General features: G+C 43.4%; 1 protein-coding gene across 2 annotated transcripts in view; it reads left to right on the forward strand.

Moving 5' to 3' along the window:
• The window catches only part of LOC124008307 (FH2 domain-containing protein 1-like), a 72,921-nt gene that overhangs the window by 12,648 nt on the left and 43,271 nt on the right, over positions 1–17,002 (forward strand). The window lies entirely within an intron of this gene.

A 17,002-nucleotide genomic window follows, 5' to 3' on the forward strand; every position in this document is an offset into this window, starting at 1 on the left:
TAGCTCTGAGCTCTATGTACTGAGCTGAGCTCTATGCTGAGCTCTACTGTACTGAGCATCGCTATGCTGAGCTCTACTGTACTGAGCATCGCTATGCTGAGCTCTACTGTGCTGAGCATCGTTATGCTGAGCTCTACTGTACTGAGCATCGCTATGCTGAGCTCTACTGTACTGAGCATCGCTATGCTGAGCTCTACTGTACTGAGCATGGCTATGCTGAGCTCTACTGTGCTGAGCATCGCTATGCTGAGCTCTACTGTACTGAGCATCGCTATGCTGAGCTCTACTGTACTGAGCATCGCTATGCTGAGCTCTACTGTGCTGAGCATCGCTATGCTGAGCTCTACTGTGCTGAGCATCGAGCTATGCTGAGCTCTACTGTGCTGAGCATCGCTATGCTGAGCTCTACTGTGCTGAGCATCGCTATGCTGAGCTCTACTGTGCTGAGCATCGCTATGCTGAGCTCTACTGTGCTGAGCATCGCTATGCTGAGCTCTACTGTGCTGAGCATCGCTATGCTGAGCTCTACTGTGCTGAGCATTGCTATGCTGAGCTCTACTGTGCTGAGCATCGCTATGCTGAGCTCTACTGTACTGAGCATCGCTATGCTGAGCTCTACTGTGCTGAGCATCGTTATGCTGAGCTCTACTGTACTGAGCATCGCTATGCTGAGCTCTACTGTACTGAGCATCGCTATGCTGAGCTCTACTGTACTGAGCATCGCTATGCTGAGCTCTACTGTTCTGAGCATCGCTATGCTGAGCTCTACTGTACTGAGCATCGCTATGCTGAGCTCTACTGTACTGAGCATCGCTATGCTGAGCTCTACTGTGCTGAGCATCGCTATGCTGAGCTCTACTGTGCTGAGCTCTACTGTGCTGAGCTCTACTGTGCTGAGCTCTACTGTACTGGGCTCTACTGTACTGAGCTCTACTGTGCTGAGCATCGTTATGCTGAGCTCTACTGTACTGAGCTCTACTGTGCTGAGCATCGCTATGCTGAGCTCTACTGTGCTGAGCTCTACTGTGCTGAGCTCTACTGTGCTGAGCTCTACTGTACTGAGCTCTACTGTGCTGAGCTCTACTGTGCTGAGCATCATTATGCTGTGTCGTACAGATCCATTACTTTACCGGGTGTCCAATCCAATCATTTACTGTAATTCGTTCACCAAAAGAGACGTTGTCATGTCAACACCCCGTTCTTTCTGCAAACCGTTTTAAACTGAATTTGGGGAAATGTGCATAAAAAAGCTACCGAAATTCTGTTACCAAACTTTATCTGTACATTTAATTTCAAATAAGAATTTAAGGCCTGGAAGAGAGGCCCGGGCGGTACGTTGCTCTCTTTCTCTCTCCCTCTCTCTTTCTCTCTCTCTCTCTCTCTGTCTCTCTCTCTCTCTCTCTCTCTCTCTCTCTCTCTGTCTCTCTCTCTCTTCTCTCTCTCTCTCTCTCTCTTTCTCTCTGTCTCTCTCTGTCTGTCTCTGTCTCTCTCTGTGTCTCTCTCTCTCTCTCTCTCTCTCTCTCTCTCTCTCTCTCTCTCTCTGTGTCTCTCTCTCTCTCTCTGTGTCTCTCTCTCTCTGTCTCTCTGTCTCTCTCTCTGTCTCTCTGTCTCTCTCTCTCTCTGTCTCTCTCTGTCTCTGTCACTCTCTGTCTCTGTCACTGTCACTCTCTGTCTCTGTCTCTCTCTCTCTCTCTCTCTCTCTCTCTCTCTCTCTCTCTCTCTCTCTCTCTCTCTCTCTCTCTCTCTCTGTCTCTGTCTCTCTGTCTCTGTCTCTGTCTCTGTCTCTGTCTCTGTCTCTGTCTTTCTCTCTCTCTCTGTCTCTCTGTCACTCTCTGTCTCTCTCTCTGTCTCTCTGTCTCTCTCTCTCTCTGTCTCTCTCTCTCTCTCTGTCTCTCTCTGTCTCTGTCACTCTCTCTCTGTCACTCTCTGTCTCTGTCTCTGTCTCTCTCTCTGTCTCTCTCTCTGTCTCTCTCTCTGTCTCTCTGTCTCTCTCTGTCTCTCTCTCTGTCTCTCTCTCTGTCTCTCTCTCTGTCTCTCTGTCTCTCTCTCTGTCTCTCTCTCTGTCTCTCTCTCTGTCTCTCTCTCTCTCTGTCTCTGTCTCTGTCTCTCTCTCTGTCTCTGTCTCTCTCTCTGTCTCTCTCTCTCTCTCTCCCTCTCTCTCTGTCTCTCTCTCTGTCTCTGTCTCTCTCTGTGTCTCTCTCTCTCTCCATCGTTTCATTCAACCAGGATGGAACTTTGCGTGTCAAAAAAAAGATACAAGTCAAATAAGCTTGTTGACCAATCAGGGTTGGTTCATTATTTTAAGTAGTTATTACACATTGATTACATCATCACTCCTATTTCATATGTCACAACGATTCTATGATGCTATGATGCTATGATGCTATGATGCTATGATGCTATGATGCTATGATGCTGGTAAAGTTGTATCGTTCTCCTACAGTGCTGATGATTTTAAACTGCTGGCTAACTCATAGATGCAAACAATGTTCTTCCCATAAACACATAGCAAAATGACAATCTGTTTCAGTAGCTATAGTTAGCTGGCTAACATCTGTTTCAGTAGCTATAGTTAGCTAGTTGGGAATCCTAGCTAGCTAACATCTGTTTCAGTAGCTATAGTTAGCTAGCTAACATCTGTTTCAGTAGCTATAGTTAGCTAGCTGGGAATGCTAGCTAGCTATCATCTGTTTCAGTAGCTATAGTTAGCTAGCTGGGAATGCTAGCTAGCTAACATCTGTTTCAGTAGCTATAGTTAGCTAGCTGGGAATCCTAGCTAACTAACATCTGTTTCAGTAGCTATAGTTAGCTAGCTGGCTAACATCTCTTTCAGTAGCTATAGCTAGCTAGCTAACATCTGTTTCAGTAGCTATAGTTAGCTAGCTGGCTAACATCTCTTTCAGTAGCTATAGCTAGCTAGCTAACATCTGTTTCAGTAGCTATAGTTAGCTAACTATATAACTAGGTGTCATCATCTAAAATAACCCTAATTTATAAGACAGTTCTTATTTGATTCATGGTGGTCGGTCCCCATCTATGTGAAGCTAGCCACAATAAGGATTAGCCACAACAGTGGAATTTGCGGTTAGCTTTCAAAGTAAAAGTATGGCATAAATGTACTATTTGTATTTGTTTGCATTACTCTCAATGACATACTTTTATTTTGAAGGCAAACTGCAAAATAACACTATGGTGCCAAATCCTTATTGTGGTTAGCTTCACAACACATAACCCACATGCCCTGTCGAGCATCACAAGCCAAAGACATTCCACACTCAGAATGAGATGTTTCTCGTCAACGATACGAGAACTGGTTAAATTGGTTGGTGGTGCCAGTGCTGTGTGTGGGGGTCACTAGCAGCGGGCATAGACCCACCCCGCCCCCCTCTCTGCCCCGGTCACAGCGCAGCACGGCGGGGGACCGGGCACATGGTACCAAAGCTCTTTCACTGACCTTTTTATAGTTGTTTGTCTGGAGGATAATACGCCCTCACTGGGGTTACCCCGGTTACCACTGTGTGTGTGTGTGTGTGTGTGTGTGTGTGTGTGTGTGTGTGTGTGTGTGTGTGTGTGTGTGTGTGTGTGTGTGTGTGTGTGTGTGTGTGTGTGTGTGTGTGTGTGTGTGTGTGTGTGTGTGTGTGTGTGTGTGTGTGTGTGTGTGTGTGTGTAAGGGGACAGACAGAGAAGTCAAGGGTGCTGAAATGGCAACCAATTCAGAGTGAAGTGAAATACCAGACTAGACAGCAGTTATCCTCTAGTCTAAACCCTCCCTAAGAAATGCATGGCTAGTCTTTCTTCGCATCTCTCTCGATATCAAATCAAAAATGTTCCTCTCCTCAGCCTCTCGCTCGCTCACTCTCTCCTCAGCCTCTCGCTCGCTTTCTCCTCAGCATCTCGCTCGCTAGCTCGCTCTCCTCAGTCTCTCGTTCACTCGCTCTCTCTCCTCAGTCTCTCGTTCACTCGCTCTCTCTCCTCAGTCTCTCGTTCACTCGCTCTCTCTCCTCAGTCTCTCGTTCACTCGCTCTCTCTCCTCAGTCTCTCGTTCACTCGCTCTCTCTCCTCAGTCTCTCGTTCACTCGCTCTCTCTCCTCAGTCTCTCGTTCACTCGCTCTCTCTCTCCTCAGCCGCTTGCTCACTCGCTCTCTCCTCAGTCTCTCGTTCACTCGCTCTCTCTCTCTCCTCAGTCTCTCGTTCACTCGCTCTCTCTCCTCAGTCTCTCGTTCACTCGCTCTCTCTCCTCAGTCTCTCGTTCACGCTCTCTCTCCTCAGTCTCTCGTTCACTCTCTCTCTCCTCACCCTCTAGTTCACTCTCTCTCTCCTCACCCTCTCGTTCACTCGCTCTCTCCTCAGTCTCTCGTTCACTCGCTCTCTCCTCAGTCTCTCGTTCTCTCTCTCTCCTCAGTCTTTCTCTCCCCTTGTTCAAAGAGATGCTGCTGGTCTGTTGGCCTGTCAGTTTCTGTTGGAAAAGTCACACTAGTGCTTGGACTGTGTGTGTTCCTGCACATGTGTTTAACTGTGGTTGTGTGTTTAACTGTGGTTGTGTGTTTAACTGTGGTTGTGTGTTTAACTGTGGTTGTGTGTTTAACTGTGGTTGTGTGTGACGATCATGGAATTTTGGATGACTGTTAATGGTCAGACTGTAATAATATAATAAACGTTCAAATAGCCCCCCTCCTCTGCTCCTGGCTGTGCTAATAGCCCCCCTCCTCTGCTCCTGGCTGTGCTAATAGCCCCCCTCCTCTGCTCCTGGCTGTGCTAATAGCCCCCCTCCTCTGCTCCTGGCTGTGCTAATAGCCCCCTCCTCTGCTCCTGGCTGTGCTAGTAGCCCCCCTCCTCTGCTCCTGGCTGTGCTAATAGCCCCCCTCCTCTGCTCTTGGCTGTATGTGCTACCATAGAAATGACTAGAACGACATCCCCATTCAACTCTATGATGGCAAAGTGGACTGGCGGCCATTGAAGTGAAAGCAGGAAGTGAAAACAGTAATTCAACTCACATTACAAATACAATACATTCCGTTTGCATGAGACACATTAAAGGGCGACTGCGCTCGTTGATTTTGTTTTTAGATTTGTTGAATTAAGTAATGCTAGTGGCCATGACTGAATTCAAACGTGAGTTGGTTTTGGAGGAGGAGTATTTCTGTCTGTAATAATAATATAATAATTAATAATATAATAATAATAATAATAATAATAACAAATAATAATAATATAGTAATAATAATAATAATAATATAATAATAATAATAATTAATAGTAAAATAAGAATGTAATAATTAATAATATTATAATAATATAATAATTAATAATAAATAATAAATAATAATAATAAATAATAATAATAATAATAATAATATAATTAATAATAATATAATAATAAATAATAATAATAATAATAATAATAATAATATAATAATAATATAATAATAATAATATAATAATAATAATAATATAATAATTATAATAATAATAAATTAATTTTATTATTATTTTATTAATTATATTATTATATTACTATTATATTTATATTATTATAATTATTATTATTATATTATTATTATTATATATTATATTATTATTATTATTATTATTATATTATTATTATTATTATTATTATATTATTATTATATTATTATTATATTATTATTATTATTATATATATTATTATTATTATTATTAATATATTATTATTATATTATATTATTATTATTATTAATATTATTATTATTATATTATTATTATTATTATTATATATTATTATTATTATTATTATATTATTATTATTATTATTATTATTATTATTATTATATTATATTATTATTATTATTATTATTATTATTATATTATTATTATATTATTATTATTATATATTATTATTATTATTATTTATTATTATTATTATTTATTATTATTATTATATTATTATTATTATTATTATTATTATTATTATTATTATTATTATTATTATTATTATTATTATTATTATTATATTATGAATTATTATTAAATTATTATTATATTATTATATTATTAATTCGATTATTATATTATTATTATATTATTATTATCGAATTAATAATATAATTAATAATTAATTAAATAATCATTCATAATATAATAATAATTACATAATTATATAATAATTAATCATAATAATAAGCCCTTTTAAATTGACTGATTTCCTAATATGAACTGTAACAGTCAAAATTTGACATTGTTCCATGTTTCATTTTATATTTTTGTTCAGTTTACTTTAATACACATGTGCTTTTGTCCCAATACTTTTGGACCCTTTAAAAGGTGAGGGACGATGTACAAACAGGGCTGTCTTTTCCAAACGGTTCCACCCGATATGGATGAAAATACCTTGAAGTGTCACTTCAAATCTAAAGTGCTGGAGCCAAAACAACAAATAATGAGTCCCAATACTCCCTGGAGCTCGCTGTATCATGAGTTACAACATTCCTGAATATTGTCAAGTTAATATTTAAAACCATTGACCATTTTAAATCACAGTAAGTTAAAAAATATATATAACAATAAGTCAAGCTAGCTAAATAGCATATTTACATCAATGATCAGCTGATATGAATTAGGTGTTTTGGAGGCACTATAACTAACTCGCTTACAATGTGTGATGAGGAGTGTGTTGTTGTAGAAATAACGAGTCCTTTGCTTCAGAGGCATGTTGTGAATTATTAATTTTTTTAAAGCCGGGGGGGTGCACCCTTTTTGAATTATGAGCACCTGCCGTGTGTGTGTGTGTGTGTGTGTGTGTGTGTGTGTGTGTGTGTGTGTGTGTGTGTGTGTGTGTGTGTGTGTGTGTGTGTGTGTGTGTGTGTGTCCCAGCTACCAGTGTAAGGGCTTCCATGTGTTACTGTGGTAACCCTCATAACAGCAGCCGTCCCTATGGTTACGCACTGTGTGCCACCCACAATGGCTGCCCAAACAAACATTCCCCTCCCTTTCTCCTTCCCTCTCTCTCTCCAAACGGGGTCAGGGGTCGACACCAAACCCACTTCCCTCTGTTAGTCTCTCCCTCCTCCTTATATCCCTCTCTCCATTCAAAGGGTCAAAGACCAAAATAATTTGTTTCGCTGGTCTTTTATGCCACCATCCCCTCCCCCTTCCATGGGTAGTGCTCGTAAACAAAGGTGGTGAAATTGGAAGGTGTGCCAGTGATGACATCAACCCAATCACGTGACAGAGATGTAAAATAAAAATAAAATTAAAAAAATATATATTATTATTTTGCCTTAGGCCTTCCTGGTGACCTCACAATGGGGTTCCGGAGGGCTCTGATTGGCTGATGGGGTGTTTAGAGAACCCCTGTGACATTCCACTAATGTTGTTTCCTGTCGGTGCTTCTAGCTGTGATGTTGTGTTTCCCGCGAGCCTATTGTCACAGAGAACCCTGTCCACGATGATCCACATAGACCAAAGCATTCTGGGATAGGATGGGGTGGGGTGGGAGATGACATTGCTGAGCGCTGACGATCTGAACTGATCACTAGTTAGCTTTTCTCAACCGACCCAATTATGACCCCCCCCACACCACCACACCAGGCCAGCATTGTGGGCCCTGACCTATATATTGAGAGGGAGAGATGCTGAGAGAAACCATTAGAGAGGCTGAGAGAAACCATTAGATAGGCTGAGAGAAACCATTAGAGAGGCTGAGAGAAACCATTAGAGAGAGATGCTGAGAGAAACCATTAGAGAGAGATGCTGAGAGAAACCATTAGAGAGAGATGCTGAGAGAAACCATTAGAGAGAGATGCTGAGAGAAACCATTAGAGAGAGATGCTGAGAGAAACCATTAGAGAGATGCTGAGAGAAACCATTAGAGAGATGCTGAGAGAAACCAGTAGAGAGAGATGCTGAGAGAAACCATTAGAGAGGGATGCTGAGAGAAACCATTAGAGAGAGATGCTGAGAGAAACCATTAGAGAGGGATGCTGAGAGAAACCATTAGAGAGATGCTGAGAGAAACCATTAGAGAGATGCTGAGAGAAACCATTAGAGAGGGATGCTGAGAGAAACCATTAGAGAGGGATGCTGAGAGAAACCATTAGAGAGGGATGCTGAGAGAAACCATTAGAGAGGGATGCTGAGAGAAACCATTAGAGAGAGATGCTGAGAGAAACCATTAGAGAGGGATGCTGAGAGAAACCATTAGAGAGATGCTGAGAGAAACTGAGAGAAAAACCATTAGAGAGGATGCTGAGAGAGATGCTGAGAGAAACCATTAGAGAGAGATGCTGAGAGAAACCATTAGAGGGATGCTGAGAGAAACCATTAGAGAGATGAGAGAAACCATTAGCTGAGAGAAACCATTAGAGAGGGATGCTGAGAGAAACCATTAGAGAAACCATTAGAGAGAGATGCTGAGAGAAACCATTAGAGAGGCTGAGAGAAACCATTAGAGAGGGATGCTGAGAGAAACCATTAGAGAGGGATGCTGAGAGAAACCATTAGAGAGAGGATGCTGAGAGAAACCATTAGAGAGGGATGATGAGAGATGCTGAGAGAAACCATTAGAGAGGGATGCTGAGAGAAACCATTAGAGAGAGATGCTGAGAGAAACCATTAGAGAGGCCATTAGAGAGGGATGCTGAGAGAAACCATTAGAGATGCTGAAGAAACCATTAGAGAGGATGCCATTAGAGAGAAACCATTAGAGAGGGATGCTGAGAGAAACCATTAGAGAGGGATGCTGAGAGAAACCATTAGAGAGGGATGCTGAGAGAAAAACCATTAGAGAGAAACCATTAGAGAGGGATGCTGAGAGAAACCATTAGAAACCATTAGAGAGGCTGAGAGAAACCATTAGAGAGGCTGAGAGAAACTGAGAGAAAAACCATTAGAGAGGGATGCTGAGAGAAACCATTAGAGAACTGAGAGAAACCATTAGAGAGGGATGCTGAGAGAAACCATGAGAGAAAAACCATTAGAGAGGGATGCTGAGAGAAACCATTAGAGAGGGATGCCATTAGAGAGAAACCATTAGAGAGGGATGCTGAGAGAAACCATTAGAGAGGGATGCTGAGAGAAACCATTAGAGAAACCATTAGGGATGCTGAGAGAAACCATTAGAGAGGGATGCTGAGAGAAACCATTAGAGAGGGATGCTGAGAGAAACCATTAGAGAGGGATGCTGAGAGAAACCATTAGAGAGAGATGCTGAGAGAAACCATTAGAGAGGGATGCTGAGAGAAACCATTAGAGAGGGATGCTGAGAGAAACCATTAGAGAGAGATGCTGAGAGAAACCATTAGAGAGGGATGCTGAGAGAAACCATTAGAGAGGGATGCTGAGAGAAACCATTAGAGAGAGATGCTGAGAGAAACCATTAGAGAGAGATGCTGAGAGAAACCATTAGAGAGGGATGCTGAGAGAAACCATTAGAGAGAGAGGCTGAGAGAAACCATTAGAGAGAGATGCTGAGAGAAACCATTAGAGAGGGATGCTGAGAGAAACCATTAGAGAGATGCTGAGAGAAACCATTAGAGAGGGATGCTGAGAGAAACCATTAGAGAGGATGCTGAGAGAAACCATTAGAGAGAGATGCTGAGAGAAACCATTAGAGAGGGATGCTGAGAGAAACCATTAGAGAGGGATGCTGAGAGAAACCATTAGAGAGATGCTGAGAGAAACCATTAGAGAGGGATGCTGAGAGAAACCATTAGAGAGGGATGCTGAGAGAAACCATTAGAGAGATGCTGAGAGAAACCATTAGAGAGGAGAGCTGAGAGAAAAACCATTAGAGAGAGAGAAACCATTAGAGAGGGATGAGAGAAACCATTAGAGAGAGAGAAACCATTAGAGAGAGAGAGAGAAACCATTAGAGAGGGATGCTGAGAGAAACCATTAGAGAGGGATGCTGAGAGAAACCATTAGAGAGGATGCTGAGAGAAACCATTAGAGAGGGATGCTGAGAGAAACCATTAGAGAGGGATGAAACTGAGAGAAACCATTAGAGAGGGATGAGAGAAACCATTAGAGAGGAGAGAAACTGAGAGAAAACCATTAGAGAGGGATGCTGAGAGAAACCATTAGAGAGAGAGGACTGAGAGAAACCATTAGAGAGGGATGCTGAGAGAAACCATTAGAGAGGGATGCTGAGAGAAACCATTAGAGAGGGATGCTGAGAGAAACTGAGAGAAACCATTAGAGAGAGGGATGCTGAGAGAAACCATTAGAGAGGGATGCTGAGAGAAACCATTGAGAGAAACCATTAGAGAGATGCTGAGAGAAACTGAGAGAAAAACCATTAGAGAGGGATGCTGAGAGAAACCATTAGAGAGGGATGCTGAGAGAAACCATTAGAGAGATGCTGAGAGAAACCATTAGAGAGGATGCTGAGAGAAACCATTAGAGAGGGATGCTGAGAGAAACCATTAGAGGGATGCTGAGAGAAACCATTAGAGAGGGATGCTGAGAGAAACCATTAGAGAGGGATGCTGAGAGAAACCATTAGAGAGGGATGCTGAGAGAAACCATTAGAGAGGGATGCTGAGAGAAACCATTAGAGAGGGATGCTGAGAGAAACCATTAGAGAGGAAAGAAACCATTAGAGAGGGATGCTGAGAGAAACCATGAGAGATGCTGAACCATTAGAGAGGGATGCTGAGAGAAACCATTAGAGAGGGATGCTGAGAGAAACCATTAGAGAGAGATGCTGAGAGAAACCATTAGAGAGGGATGCTGAGAGAAACCATTAGAGAGGGATGCTGAGAGAAACCATTAGAGAGATGCTGAGAGAAACCATTAGAGAGGCTGAGAGAAACCATTAGAGAGGCTGAGAGAAACCATTAGAGAGGATGCTGAGAGAAACCATTAGAGAGGGATGCTGAGAGAAACCATTAGAGAGGGATGCTGCCATGAGAGAAAACCATTAGAGAGAGAGAGAAACCATTAGAGAGGATGCTGAGAAACCATTAGAGAGAAACCATTAGGATGCTGAGAGAAACCATTAGAGAGAGATGCTGAGAGAAACCATTAGAGAGGCTGAGAGAAACCATTAGAGAGGGATGCTGAGAGAAACCATTAGAGAGAGAGGCTGAGAGAAACCATTAGAGAGGGATGCTGAGAGAAACCATTAGAGAGATGCTGAGAGAAACCATTAGAGAGGGATGCTGAGAGAAACCATTAGAGAGATGCTGAGAGAAACCATTGAGAGAGAAAACCATTAGAGAGGGATGCTGAGAGAAACCATTAGAGAGGGATGCTGAGAGAAACCATTAGAGAGGGATGAAACTGAGAGAAACCATTAGAGAGGGATGCTGAGAGAAACCATTAGAGAGGGATGCTGAGAGAAACCATTAGAGAGGGATGCTGAGAGAAACCATTAGAGAGGCTGAGGCTGAGAGAAACCATTAGAGAGGAGAGAGGGATGCTGAGAGAAACCATTAGAGAGGGATGAGAGGGATGCTGAGAGAAACCATTAGAGAGGGATGAGAGAAACCATTAGAGAGAAACCATTAGAGAGGCTGAGAGAAACCATTAGAGAGGGATGCTGAGAGAAACCATTAGAGAGATGCTGAGAGAAACCATTAGAGAGGGATGCTGAGAGAAACCATTAGAGAGGGATGCTGAGAGAAACCATTAGAGAGGGATGCTGAGAGAAACCATTAGAGAGGGAGAGAAACCATTAGAGAGAGAAACCATTAGAGAGGGATGCTGAGAGAAACCATTAGAGAGGGATGCTGAGAGAAACCATTAGAGAGGCTGAGAGAAACCATTAGAGAGGATGCTGAGAGAAACCATTAGAGAGGGATGCTGAGAGAAACCATTAGAGAGGGATGCTGAGAGAAACCATTAGAGAGGGATGCTGAGAGAAACCATTAGAGAGAGATGCTGAGAGAAACCATTAGAGAGGGATGCTGAGAGAAACCATTAGAGAGGGATGCTGAGAGAAACCATTAGATGAGAGAAACCATTAGATGCTGAGAGAAACCATTAGAGAGGGATGCTGAGAGAAACCATTAGAGAGAGAGGCTGAGAGAAACCATTAGAGAGGGATGCTGAGAGAAACCATTAGAGAGGGATGCTGAGAGAAACCATTAGAGAGAGAGGCTGAGAGAAACCATTAGAGAGGAGATGCTGAGAGAAACCATTAGAGAGGGATGCTGAGAGAAACCATTAGAGAGGGATGCTGAGAGAAACCATTAGAGAGAGGATGCTGAGAGAAACCATTAGAGAGATGCTGAGAGAAACCATTAGAGAGAAACCATTAGATGAGGAGAAACTGAGAGAAACCATTAGAGAGGGATGCTGAGAGAAACCATTAGAGAGGGATGCTGAGAGAAACCATTAGAGGATGCTGAGAGAAACCATTAGAGGGATGCTGAGAGAAACCATTAGAGAGGCTGAGAGAAACCATTAGAGAGATGCTGAGAGCTGAGAGAAAAACCATTAGAGAGGGATGCTGAGAGAAACCATTAGAGAGGGATGCTGAGAGAAACCATTAGAGAGGCTGAGAGAAACCATTAGAGAGGGATGCTGAGAGAAACCATTAGAGAGGATGCTGAGAGAAACCATTAGAGAGGGATGCTGAGAGAAACCATTAGAGAGGATGCTGAGAGAAACCATTAGAGAAACTGAGAGAAACCATTAGAGGAGATTGAGAGAAACCATTAGAGAGGGATGCTGAGAGAAACCATTAGAGAGGGATGCTGAGAGAAACCATTAGAGAGGATGCTGAGAGAAACCATTAGCTGAGAGAAACCATTAGAGAGGGATGCTGCTGAGAGAAAAACCATTAGAGAGAGATGCTGAGAGAAACCATTAGAGAGGGATGCTGAGAGAAACCATTAGAGAGAGAAACCATTAGAGAGGATGCTGAGAGAAACCATTAGAGAGAGGGCTGAGAGAAACCATTAGAGAGAGCTTAGAGGGAGAGAAAACCATTAGAGAGAGATGCTGAGAGAAACCATTAGAGAGGGATGCTGAGAGAAACCATTAGAGAGATGCTGAGAGAAACCATTAGAGAGGGATGCTGAGAGAAACCATTAGAGAGATGCTGAGAGAAACCATTAGAGAGGGATGCTGAGAGAAACCATTAGAGAGGGATGCTGAGAGAAACCATTAGAGAGGCTGAGAGAAACCATTAGAGAGGCTGAGAGAAACCATTAGAGAGGCTGAGAGAAAAACCATTAGAGAGGGATGCTGAGAGAAACCATTAGAGAGGGATGCTGAGAAACCATTAGAAACTGAGAGAAACCATTAGAGAGGCTGAGAGAAACCATTAGAGAGGCTGAGAGAAACCATTAGAGAGGGATGCTGAGAGAAACCATTAGAGAGATGCTGAGAGAAACCATTAGAGAGGGATGCTGAGAGAAACCATTAGAGAGGCTGAGAGAAACCATTAGAGAGGGATGCTGAGAGAAACCATTAGAGAGGCTGAGAGAAACCATTAGAGAGGGATGCTGAGAGAAACCATTAGAGAGGGATGCTGAGAGAAACCATTAGAGAGGGATGCTGAGAGAAACCATTAGAGAGGCTGAGAGAAACCATTAGAGAGGGATGCTGAGAGAAACCATTAGAGAGGGATGCTGAGAGAAACCATTAGAGAGGGATGCTGAGAGAAACCATTAGAGGGATGCTGAGAGAAACCATTAGAGAGGGATGCTGAGAGAAACCATTAGAGAGGGATGCTGAGAGAAACCATTAGAGAGGGATGCTGAGAGAAACCATTAGAGAGGGATGCTGAGAGAAACCATTAGAGAGGGATGCTGAGAGAAACCAGTAGAGAGGGAGGCTGAGAGAAACCAGTAGAGGGATGCTGAGAGAAACCAGTAGAGAGGGATGCTGAGAGAAACCATTAGAGAGGCTGAGAGAAACCAGTAGAGGGATGCTGAGAGAAACCAGTAGAGAGAGAGGCTGAGAGAAACCAGTAGAGAGGGATGCTGAGAGAAACCAGTAGAGAGGGATGCTGAGAGAAACCAGTAGAGAGAGAGGCTGAGAGAAACCATTAGAGAGGCTGAGAGAAACCATTAGAGAGAGAGGCTGAGAGAAACCATTAGAGGGATGCTGAGAGAAACCATTAGAGAGGGATGCTGAGAGAAACCATTAGAGAGGATGCTGAGAGAAACCAGTAGAGAGATGCTGAGAGAAACCATTAGAGAGAGATGCTGAGAGAAACCATTAGAGAGGGATGCTGAGAGAAACCATTAGAGAGGGATGCTGAGAGAAACCATTAGAGAGAAACCATGCTGAGAGAAACCATTAGAGAGGGATGCTGAGAGAAACCATTATTAGAGAGGATGAGAGGCTGAGAGAAACCATTAGAGAGGGATGCTGAGAGAAACCATTAGAGAGGGATGCTGAGAGAAACCATTAGAGAGGCTGAGAGAAACCATTAGAGAGGGATGCTGAGAGAAACCATTAGAGAGGATGCTGAGAGAAACCATTAGAGAGGGATGCTGAGAGAAACCATTAGAGAGGGATGCTGAGAGAAACCATTAGAGAGGGATGCTGAGAGAAACCATTAGAGAGGGATGCTGAGAGAAACCATTAGAGAGGGATGGAGAAACCATTAGAGAGGAGGCTGAGAGAAACCATTAGAGAGAGGGATGCTGAGAGAAACCATTAGAGAGGGATGCTGAGAGAAACCATTAGAGAGGGATGCTGAGAGAAACCATTAGAGAGAGATGCTGAGAGAATGCTGAGAGAAACCATTAGAGAGGGATGCTGAGAGAAACCATTAGAGAGGGATGAGAAACCATTAGAGAGGGATGCTGAGAGAAACCATTAGAGAGAGATGCTGAGAGAAACCATTAGAGAGGGATGCTGAGAGAAACCAGTAGAGAGGGATGCTGAGAGAAACCATTAGAGAGGGATGCTGAGAGAAACAACCTCCCCCTTCCCTTAGAACGGGCTTGGAACCTCTAACCCTGACAACCTCCCCTTCCCTTAGAACAGGCTTGGAACCTCTAACCCTGACAACCTCCCCTTCCCTTAGAACAGGCTTGGAACCTCTAACCCTGACAACCTCCCTGAGAGAAACCATTCCCTTAGAACAGGCTTGGAACCTCTAACCCTGACAACCTCCCCTTCCCCATTAGAACAGGCTTGGAACCTCTAACCCTGACAACCTCCCCTTCCCTTAGAACAGGCTTGGAACCTCTAACCCTGACAACCTCCCCTTCCCTTAGAACAGGCTTGGAACCTCTAACCCTGACAACCTCCCCTTCCCTTAGAACAGGCTTGGAACCTCTAACCCTGACAATCTCCCCTTCCCTTAGAACAGGCTTGGAACCTCTAACCCTGACAATCTCCCCTTCCCTTAGAACAGGCTTGGAACCTCTAACCCTGAGAAACCTCCCTGAGAGAAACCAGTTCCCTTAGAACAGGCTTGGAACCTGAGAAAACCCTGACAACCTCCCCTTCCCTTAGAACAGGCTTGGAACCTCTAACCCTGACAACCTCCCCTTCCCATTAGAACAGGCTTGAGAACCAAACCCTGACAACCTCCTTCCCTTAGAACAGGCTTGGAACCTCTAACCCTGACAACCTCCCCTTCCCTTAGAAAGGGCTTGGAACCTCTAACCCTGACAACCTCCCCTTCCCTTATAACAGGCTTGGAACCTCTAACCCTGACAACCTCCCCTTCCCTTAGAAAGGGCTTGGAACCTCTAACCCTGACAACCTCCCCTTCCCTTAGAAAGGGCTTGGAACCTCTAACCCTGACAATCTCCCCTTCCCTTAGAACGGGCTTGGAACCTCTAACCCTGACAACCTCCCCTTCCCTTAGAACAGGCTTGGAACCTCTAACCCTGACAACCTCCCCATGGTGGCGGTGGGGTTATGGTATGGGGCAGCCATAAGCTACAGACAACGAATACAATTGCATTTTATTCAATCACAATTTGAATGCACAGAGATACCGAGACGAGATCCTGAGACCCATTGTGGTGCCATTCATTCATTCATCCACCTCCATCACCTCATGTTTCAGCATGATAATACACGGCCCCATGTTGCAAGGATCTGTACACAATTCCTAGAAGCTGAAAATGTCCTAGTTCTTCCATGGCCTACATTCTCACCAGACATGTCAACCCATTGAGCATGTTTGGGATGCTCTGGATCAATGTGTACAATGTTCACATCATTGACATCAGCAAACTGCTCACCCACGTCTGCCCTCTGTCCAGTTGAAACCATGATTAATCCGTGAAGAGCTCACTTATCCAGGGTGTCAGCGGCCATCGAAGGCGAACATTTTCCCACTGAAGTCGGTTACGACGCCAAACTGCAGTCAGGTCAAGACCCTGGTGAGGACGCCGAGTTTCCCTGAGACGGTTTTTGACAGTTTGTGCAGAAATTCTTCGATTGTGCAAATCCACAGTTTCATCAGCTGTCCTTGTGACTGGTCTCAGACGATCCCACAGGTGTAGGAGGAGGAGTAGGAATGGGGGGTACAGCGCTGTAGACTGTTGTAGTCATCACAATAAGTGGGAATTTCGTCCCATTCCTCCTGACAGAGCTGGTGTAACTGAGTCAGGTTTGTAGGCCTCCTTGCTTGCACACACTTTTTCAGTTCTGCCCACAAATTTTCTATGGGATTAAGGTCAGGTCTTTGTGATGGCCACTCCAATACCTTGACTTTAGTTAGTTAACAAGACATTTGTGGAGTGGTTGAAAAACGAGTTTTAAGGGAGAGCTCCTGGTGGGTGGGTTCCTTGCTGCAGGTTGGTCATAAGAAATAAACACACGATTTTGGACATTTTGAAAAGGTCCTGAGAACGATATTTGCCTTCGTCGGCGTCCAAAACTCATCGCTGCTTAGACCACTGGACCACTGCAGTTCTCTAGCAAGCAGGGAGAATAATTGATGAGAAGAGCACATTATTTTGCATTATTATTAGCCCTAACCTTAACCACTCGGGATTAATGACTCCAACTGTAGATACACAAACACACACAAACTGGACGAGTACTAGTGGCTACATACACACACAAACCCCCGGGCTGGGCAGTGTTAAACTGATCTAGT

This window comes from Oncorhynchus gorbuscha, linkage group LG21 (assembly GCF_021184085.1).
Source record: "Oncorhynchus gorbuscha isolate QuinsamMale2020 ecotype Even-year linkage group LG21, OgorEven_v1.0, whole genome shotgun sequence".
NCBI classification, from domain to species: Eukaryota; Metazoa; Chordata; class Actinopteri; order Salmoniformes; family Salmonidae; genus Oncorhynchus; species Oncorhynchus gorbuscha.